Below are 10,383 nucleotides of genomic sequence, written 5' to 3'. Positions count from 1 at the left end.
CGGTCTAGCGTGTGATATCCAAAGTATTATTTAAAAAATAGCATATAGAGAAATTAACACTACTGTTTATAGACAAAGGATGTGCAATCCAATACTAACACGAGAATAATCAATAGGGTTAGATTACATCCCTATCAAGGTGAGACATATATCGATTTTTGGCACAGAGCTACTTAAAATAAAACTTAGGTAGCAAAGTTAGATATGCAAAATATGGCTTCATAACTGTACAAATTTTCATTCACGTCTTCTCAGTTTTACAGTTTTCACCATCCCCCTTTCCCCACCCAAACTTGGTAATGGTTCCGCAGGACCTTCGAGGTTTCGAGAAAAGTTTGGCCCTTCTAATACGATGAACAGTTGCCGGAAGCAACGGACACCAAAGGAACGAGCCAATGTAAAGACTCGAGATGCGGAGCATGGCAATGATTCCGACGATCAAGTTGACAACGGCAATCCAAGTGCGTTTGCTTGCGGTCACGTAGACCCCCGCCATGAAGGCCACAGACATTGTGGCAAGAGCTATGAGCAGTGGTAGCCTTGACCTGACAATGGCCAAACGCACTTGATCTAAGCCGTAGTTCTGCGCCCAAAGAAGGTGCACGACTGCAATTATCGAGTTGTACATGGCGACGGTGTTGCAGATCACGAAGACGTTGTACATGAGTTTGTTCAACAGCGTAGCGATTCCGGCATCTGGTTCAGAGCCATTATATCCTCCAGGAACAGAAAAGCCGGCAGCAAATGTCATAGTGCCAATGAGCGTTGCCACAACCATGCGGGTATTAGCCAAGTTCCTTTCTCTATCCAAATGCCGAGGCTTCTGAAATCTGTCCGGGCCTAGGCCTTTTGGCCGGCATATTGCTTTGTCTTTGCTTCTGGGTGCTCCAGCACATTTTAAGACTCTTGCTGTCCTCTGGTCAAAATGTAATAGAAAAAAAGACCGTTATTATCCGTAAAGATGGACTAACAATCAAAGATTTAGAATTCAAAAAAAGATGAAACCTTCTCAAGTGATACATAGACTAGCAAATGCAATCTTTTCTGAGCTTACTGTAGAAACTTAATTCCACGTGGTACATTTCAATGGCTTTCGTCTCTCAGAGAGAGGAAGGTAGCTAAAATAACAATGACAAACAAAAGTAGATAAAGATGTTAATCCTTTTTGTAGATATCATCACCTGGTGAAGTGGAGCATCAAATTTAGTCAGCTCACCGACAATGTCGAACGCTGTCAAGTTGTCATTGTTTACAAGCTTTAAATCGACTCTGTTGTCTCGAGTGAGAGAGAGCAGAACCTTGGTTCGCCCCTGTAATGTGGCCACATGTAAAGGCGTATTTCCTTCCTTGTCTTTCGCATTTACAAGCTTCTCAAGGTTAGGATCGCCAAGTATGTACTTCACTACCGAGGCCCTTCCGCACTTTGCTGCAACGTGAAGTATATTTTGCCCCTCCTTAAGACTTAGCAACTCTTCCGGGTCTGGCCAATGTCAAAGCAGCTCCTTGATTATTTTGAGACGACCCATCTTACAGGCGACATGGATTGGAAGATAGCCCTCTTCGTCGCCCTCAAAGGCGCTCGAAGCAAACTCATTGACCAAGAATTTGACTCCAGCAATGTAATTTACGTATGCAGCTAGATGGAGGGGAATTCTTCCTCCAGCATCTCTTAAATCAAATAGCTCTTTCTTCCATTTGACATCCTTTTCAGCATTTCTACATCATTAGAGCAGGAAATGAATAAACTTGCTCATGGCTAAGGGTCTGGTTTTTCTTAAAATAAAACAAAAATGCGATCGAATAGACATCGGGGAATGCTTCAAAGCATAGAGAGTCATTTCCAAGAAGTAGATTACCAAATTGGAATACTCAAGGGCAGCCATGACATGAGTCTCTTTCTGTTTTACAAGAGGTCCTTGGACAATAACATAAGTAGTGTAGTAGCTACAAAAGCTTATACTATGAGTATCGACTATTGAAGTATTAACTTGGTGACATTTTTCAGGGGGTAAGTTTTGCCAGGACCCAAGTCCAAACATATCGTATCTGCCTTCTTCTGGGCCAAAATTTATAGGAAACTTTCAATAATTGATGCAGGCTCTAGATTAAGTTAAACCATTCCAGGAGAAAAACAAAAGACGTGTATGAAACGTACAGGTTCAACAGCTGGTATGGATAAAAAATAGACACGTATAAACGTGTATGGTCGGAATGATACATTTACCGAAGTGAGAGCCATAAGTACAATCACTGACCTAATCTTCGGTGCATCACGGCTCCGTGAACCGGGGACATGCCTTGCATCCTGGACCAAGGGATTTCATTTTCATCCATCGCCTCCATCAAAAGCTTGAGAATCTCCAAGTCTCCAGTCTCGACTGCCAAGTACAGTGGGCATTTGCTCTCCTTGTTCTCCGGATACACCGCTCTTGAGCCTCGATTCAGGAGCAGACGGGTCAACTCATAGCGACTGTTCTTCACAGCCTCATGCAGTGCCGTGTTCCCCGTGTCGTTCGCAATGTCCACAACACTGCCGCAGCTGAGGACGAGCTCAGCCGCGTGGATCTCGCCAGCTCTTGCTGCGACATGGAGGGCGGTGTCCCCTCGGTAGTTTGCCTTGGCAACAAGCTGCTTGTCATGGATGACCTCGAGGAGGGCTCGGAGGATGTCGGGGTTCTTGATACCTGCTGCGATGTGGAGCAATGAGTTCCCAGAAGGGCCCTGTATGTGGATAATGTCAGATAAAGAGACCCTCTCTTCGGCGGAATACTTTTTGATGGCTTCGATAAACTTGTCGACATCCCCGTCTTTCGTGGCCGTATGTAGCAGCGGATTGATACGACATTTGAATTCTGCTTGGCAGTGTGGTTGGTTTACCGATTCTGATGCTTTCAATCTGGCCCTTCTCTGCTCCCAGATTTCATCATCTCCAATAGTCATGCTCACGTGATCGCGATCCATCTTCAGGCTCTGAAATTTGAATATCGTCTCGTCCAAAGTTAGACGATAGTCTGGTTGAACTCTTCTGCGGTGACTCTTCTCCAAGATGAATTGCGTAGCCACAAACTTGGAGATTTTTGTTTTTTTCAGTAGCTGTCAGTGCGTATCATGGCCACGAGGAATTCTTAAACATCGTACTGCATTTATATGAAGAACGTTGTCGGTGCAGACTATTTTAAGCAAGTAATTCCTTGAAAACTGTTGGTGCTGTGAAATTGCACAAGGCGGGAATCTAAATTTCAGACGATTTGGAAAAACAAATCCGATTCTCCAGAAAATGATCAAATTATCAAGTCCTGTGTTTCTCAAATGAGCATGGATCTGCGAAAATGTATCGATAAGGAAAATACTAAATTGTTTTTGAACAAGAAAATTTATACACGATTGAAGTTTTGATCATCTGTAAAATGTTATGTATCAATAATATAACATGTAAACTTGAATATTAATTTGATCCACAATCTACATTTTAGTTGAATATGTTTCACAATTCTTGCTCATGATTGAGGTAAGTTAAAACATATGCAGTTACCTAATCGTACAAATAATCGAAAACAAACTCAAGAACGTCCTTTAAATTCAGTTCATACAAACACACACATAAGAATTGTGACAGCAAATTATATGCCCATAAATGTCATTAAAAAATATTTTGCAACACAATTTAGGTCATAACTCTTACATGTGATTGAACTAGATCACACAATACAATTACATTATTGACATAAGTCCTCCAAAGCTAACTAAAAAAGAGTTATGTTATTTGTGAACGAGTGACTTCAAGACACTAGTTAAACATATATGATAAGAGATGTTTCAATTTTTAATGCATTGATTACGCACAACATGAGATAAATAGTGCATTGAAATCTGTAAATATTTCTTATGCATGGTTGCTTAATAATGTATCAAGACACTTGTTAACAAAAATGCAACTTAAAATTATTTTTCAAATTTAACTTAATTGAATGTATTTTAACATAAATTCAATGCTTATGAGAACCTAAATCACAATCATGCAAAAATGAAATTTCGAGAAGTAAGCTTTCAAGTCGTTGTTTTTTATTTTGTACAAAGCAATTTGAATATATAGTGCTGGTTTTGAAGTTTGATCTTTTTCATTGCAGCTTGGTTTTTTTTTTTTTAGTTTTAGTGAGACCAATTTTGTCGTTCAAAAAATTTAATTTAACGGGGGTCGGGATATACAAATTAGTGGGCTCAAACTAACCGATGCTTAGAATATTTATGCTAATAATAAAAATATCTGCCATTTGACTAGAGGCAATTGTCCCCACACTTGAAGTTCAATATTAGAGAACGATTTGAAGTTTGCCGACTTTTCCGGTTGGCGACAAGAGTGTCTAAGTATGTTGCACAAAGGAAGGGATAAAAAGCCACATAAGGAGTTCGAGTATAATATGACTATAATCGATAACTAAGAGGCGGGAAACAAATAGAATCAGATGAAAACATGGAAGTGGCGGCGGTAATAAGAGATGATGTTAACCAATTCATCCTGCCTTTGACAGTGATTTTGGATTTTGCTCCAATGAAAGGAATAGTAAACGCCAGCTAGATAAATTAATAAGAGATGATGTCAACAAATTCGTCCTGCCTTTAACATTAACTTTGTAGATTGATCCAGGGGAAAGAATACTAAACGAGAGGAAAAAATCATAATAAATAATCTGCTTTGATGTTCTCAAGGCTTTTGTCCTTGGTAAGGAAAAGTTGGTGGAGAAACCTACGAGAGGAAGTTTCTCTTATATGTGGACAACCACTTGAACCTTAAGAACCATTGAGGAAAGTGAAGGTGTAGAGTGCCCAACCATGAATACATTATCTCAACGTAATAGGAAACTGCCCCCTTTTTTTTTGGTTACTTTGATCTTGCATTGTTGTGCAGTGCGGTTTTAATAGATTGGTGCACAAAATATGCAGTGCAAGGACGTATGGCGGTTTGACCGACTCATATTCTAACGATTTATGGGATGTTAAGGGTGATCTAAACTTTCATACATCAGAAAACGGTTACAATTACTACACTCAACACGGTTCCTGCTACGGCCATGCAACATGCAACGAAGCATTGGAAAAATCCGATTGTTTCAATTGCTTGGGAACTGCTAGTGACATCGCCAATTCAAGGTGTGGCACGAGCCATGGAGCTCAAGTCCAACTTCAAGACTATAAAATGAGATACGAAGATTATCCATTTACTGAATGATTAAGTTTGAGGACCGGCGCGAAATTATGCCCTATCTACAATGCATGCATATGAATAAGCTACTATCCATAAGAATACAAATCACAGTAACTTGAAGGATGGGCGCTTTTGCATAAGTTACTTACTCTCATCCTCTCTTTTATTTGTATTTATTATGGATACATATATATATATATATATGAATAAATTATTAAATAGAGCGAATGCATGTAGTCTTAGTTCATTTCGATTAGATGTTAACTTTACATAACACATTTAAATAGAAGTAATGGGATTCCCATTAGTTACCATGAAAAATCCCAAACCGATACATATGTGATAAATTTGTCCTAAACTAATTTTTTGACTATAAAAAATCCTAAATTGGTACACCTGTGATAAATTTACCATCCGTTAGTTTCCGTTAAATTTTTATAGTCAAATTGTTTAGTTGGATGGCACGTGACAATTGACGAGTGTACCGGTTTGAGGTTTTACTCTCTATTTATCACAGGCATACCAGTTTGTGATTTTCTGTAGTATTAATCCAATTTAATGAAAACTAACAGGGGGTAAATTTGTTATAAATGTACCAGTTTGGGATTTTTGGTAGCCAAAAAATTGGTTTGAGGTAAATTTATCATGGATGTACTAGTTTGGGGTAAATTTGTTGCAGATGTACCAATCTGGAGTTTTTCATGGTATTAATACTTATCTATACATATGTTTTGCTTACCACTCATAATATACCTGAGCATGTTATTCGCATCAAACAATTCCTTTAATATACAGTCTATTAGACAATGTAATAAAACATCCTTATAGTTATGATTCGACTTGATTGGTGCAAGATGTGAAGCAATTTGTATGTTTGATAGCGAGTCCATCAATGTATTTTTGATTAATTACTAGATAAAACAATACTCTTTAGACATTGAATTAACTCAGGCAAATCAAACTGCCGACCAATTGGTGATACATAGTTGGATCCTCCAGATCGTGCCCATCTTCTGCTCAAAATTTTGCATTAACCTCCATGGGTGTTAACAATGGCCTGCAATCAAGCATCCCAAACCTTGCCAATAAATCTTTGGCATATTTTTCTTTGGCCCAGAAACAAACCATTATCTCTTCTATCCACTTCAAGTTCGAGAAACTGTTTGAGCTTGTCAAGCTCCTTCATCCGGAATAGAACTGATTGCTTCTCCTCAACAAGTGAATTTTCCTTTCATCGTCTCTGGAGATGATGAGGTCATCCACGTCTACTAGCACTGTAGCCCATTTATCATCTCGTGCCTTCACAAACAAACTTGGATCCGCAGATGCTACTGAATAGACACTTTGAACCAGAATTCTAGGCAATCGTGCTCTACCATGCCTGACCGCTTGTTTCCACTCATACAATGCTTTTTTCAACTTGCACACGTAACCGAGATTTTTCGTACTTTCAAATACTTAAGTTGATCATTTAGATCTCACGATTTAGCTCTCCATGTAAGAAGGCATTCTTCCATCCATCTGCTAGAGCTTCCATTACTTGCTGGCAGCAAGAGATAGTAGATCAAGTACGGTTTTAGTCTTGGCTATTGGAGTGAAAGTCTCATTATAATCTAGTTCATTGCTGAGAGAATCCTCGAGCCACTAATCAAGCCTTCTATAGCTCAATTGAACCATTTGGCCTTGTAAACCTATTTCCATGACATGGGTTTCACATAACTCGGTCGTGGTACAAGATCCCAAGTGTTGTTCTGCTTCAAGGCTTAAATCTCCGCTTCCATCGTCTTTCTTATTCCTCCTTGGAAGCCGCTTATTCATATGAAGATGGTTCTCTCACTCCAACATCCTCAATTAGCGCTGCGTTTGCTTACTTCATATCTGGTTTCCTTGGTCGAGTTGATCTCCATGGAATTATCTGGGCCTCTTCTTCTTACTCGTGACTCAATTTTCATTCTTCAGGAGTCCAGACTAGTCAATCTGTCCGGTGTGTTATTTTCATAATCCTCTTTCTTCCATGGATTTACCCTCATGTGTCGTTCAGCTAATTTCGGAATTTCCACACTTTGAGCGTCTTCTCCAATCTCTTTGAAATCAAGCAATAATGTTACATGAGACGAGCACCATGATGATACTTCATCGAACACCACATCTCGTGGAATGTATGGTCGATTGTAAGGCTCACACTACCCTCATCAACTTTTGCTTCTCGAACACGAACTTGCCGCGAAGATGGCCGATGCAAGAACGAATGTATGGTCGTGCGCGACAATGATAGCGACGATTGTAAGGCTCTCACAGCTGAGTTATCTGGATAAAGGGACAGTACTATCTTAGGATCCTTTGCCTCCTACTTTTTGGTAAGTAGACCATCCTCTACAGGAACGAATAAAATTCCACTCTTGATTCGAGCGGCAAGTGTCTTAATGACACAGTAGTTTATGTTATATTCCAGCTACTTCGGCCATCGCCGAGGATTATCTCAATTTGAGAGTAGCCTTTTGTGATGTTTGCACAACTTACCGATGCAACTATTGAAGTAGATTTCAGTCTCCGGATGACTAGGGAATTTTAATTCCACATGTAATTAACCCTGGATTTTCGCTTTGTCAATCCAATAGTGCTTCCTACTGGGTGTCAATTAGGGAGATAATTCCAAGTTTGCGTCCTAATTGGGTTTAAAACCTACCACAGGGCTAATGCAATGTATGCTATCCAAAGTGTGATTTATACTCAGGTTCTAAATCCAGTGTATGGAATATCTTACTTCCGACCTAGCCGTCAAAATAGTTTAGTCCATTTGTTATAACCTCTTTTATGTTAAAAACCAGGAAAAAAAGGCACCTAAAGTCATTGAACTTTTTCAAATCATTTAATTAGGTGTCTAATCTTTTGTTTTGTGGAGTTAGATCCCTGAATTATATGTTTTTTTTTGTTCAAGTGGGTTCTTCCATCAAAATAGAAATAAAAATGCTAATATGAACTAATGCGTCAACACAACGACAATGCTGAGTAACAAATTAATGTTTACTTTTAATTTCATTATGTTAATTGGATAAAATATTTATTAAAAAAAAAACCAGAAAGAGAGAGAGAGAGAGAGAGAGAGTGCAAAATAGAGAAGAGGCTGGGAGGGTGTTAGCAGGAGAGTTGGAGTTCGAAACCGATTGAACAATTCATAAAAATTAAGGGATTTCTCGTGCCTTTTTCCCTAAAAGCTTCCCTCAAATAACGTTTTTTTTAAATAAGCGATAACAAATTAGCAATTAAAAGCAAAAGATCAAGAATAACTTAGGAAAAAAAATCTCAACTTGTTCACTTTCTTTTATGATCATTTCATGTTGGCACCTGAATTTTTGCCGACAAATCAAAACATACATTTTTGCAAAAATAAATAGATGGATCAAGTAGATAAAAATAAGTAACAAATAAGAAATAACGTAATAAAACAATAAGCCCATCAGATCGGCCCAGCACTCTCCAGCCCATCCATAAAAACCCGACCACCTCAGCTTCATTGGGCTCGGCCCGTCAAGCTCGTGACATCCACAAGCACAGCCCAGACCAATAGATTGCACCCAACCAAGCCCATGAAGCAGGACCCCCTCCAACCACCGATAGCCACCGTTCATTCTCCATCGCCGACCCGCCCCCCACCGACGCAAAATACATACACGTAGAAAACAGAGCATGCTAAGAGATACGGAGAGTTGAGCAAAATCCTCACGGTTCATAAACTTCTTCACTCTCATTCCTCTCTTCCACCACCATGACGTGCGCCATGTGTTTTGGTGTTTAAAAAGGACCACCATTCGTGCATACGATGATGTGTCATGCTCGTGTTTCCTTTTGAATAAGTCCGATCTTGGTTATTCTACCCATGATTTGATTGGTTCATGACGTTGAGGCCATTGGATGTCATCACATTGTCTTCCATTGAAAATTTCGTTAGTGTTGGCCGCATATTTTGTTGCGAAATTCACCAAAGAATTGCGCGGGAATAATCACAGACACTTGTTGGCCAGACTTAGTTGCTGCGTCGCATGATTCGTGATGAGTTTTGGCATCCGTTAAGCCTGATGGTATCATGAGTGCTTTTTAGAATTGCATATTTAGAGATTTTCTCGATGTATGTCTTCGTTTTTAATATATTTTAGTGAAAATCTTTTAATAGATAGCTCTCTCTAGTCAAGATTAGATTTTGACTTTGATTTTGAAATTAACTCACGGGGTTCATGTTTCGGGGCTCAAATAATGAGCCTCCATGTACTCTTTTGCCCAATGTCGTATTGGGTTTACTTTCCCGCATTTCATAAATGTGATAATTTCGTGTTAATTTGTCACGCCCCGGACCCCACCGAGCCCGCGACATCCCGTCCATGGTCGAATTGAACGCGACGTCCCAGGAGGCATCGCCAACCCAAACGAACTACGCAAGCGGAAGCGAAATAAAACAACCCAAACAACTAATATGATGACGAAAGGATAGCACGAAACAATAATTGCATAACATCATAAAGTAGTCACTATTACAGAACGATAACTGGGCTACCAATTTCAAACCACAATTTTAAAAAGGGGGCGGTGGTTGACAAGATTATCTCCTCTACAAAAAGGTACTCAAAAGACAGGGTAAACTTGATCTATCCTTCAATCCCTGTAGTACTCTGGCGGCATCTCCGAATTGATCACGGTCACGAATCTGAAAGTGGTTATATAATAACCGTGATAGAGTCTCAATAAGCAACACCCTAAACCCTACGTAGACCAATGCGTACCCAGACAAGTCGTACAAGCAATCTAACCCTCAACATAGAGAATTCACATCATTGTACTTACCTCGCCATCAAACGCATGCTCTGCACGTTAGTTAAACGTGATAATGCAATATTAATAGCCTAATAACATATCACAATCACTCAAGCACCAACCACACTAGCACTCAATCAATCCAACCAATTCAATCACACATTCAATCAGCTAGTCCAATCAGTTCAATTAATTCAATCACACTCAATTCGCATGCGTGGCCGAACAACTTTCCACGACCTTCCAGGTCCTTTCACACTGCCCGCGCCACTGCGCCTCAGGCCCAATCTCACAGCCCGCGCCACTGTGCCTCAGGCTCAGCCCTCAGATCAAGCCGGGCTCGGTCCCGCGTAACCATGCCTCAGGACATTTTT

General features: G+C 39.8%; 1 pseudogene; it reads right to left on the bottom strand.

Annotated features, from left to right (window-relative positions):
- Positions 1 to 241: 241 nt before the first annotated feature.
- LOC115677639 (protein ACCELERATED CELL DEATH 6-like) lies at positions 242 to 3,004 on the bottom strand (annotated as a pseudogene).
- Between the last annotated feature and the right edge of the window lie 7,379 nt (positions 3,005 to 10,383).

Source organism: Syzygium oleosum, unplaced genomic scaffold, assembly GCF_021117445.2.
Source record: "Syzygium oleosum isolate NSW1041296 unplaced genomic scaffold, Sole_v2.1 Sole_v2.01, whole genome shotgun sequence".
Taxonomy (NCBI): domain Eukaryota; kingdom Viridiplantae; phylum Streptophyta; class Magnoliopsida; order Myrtales; family Myrtaceae; genus Syzygium; species Syzygium oleosum.
The sequence above is the reverse complement of the archived record's forward strand: the minus strand, read 5'-3'. Positions and strand labels throughout refer to the sequence as shown.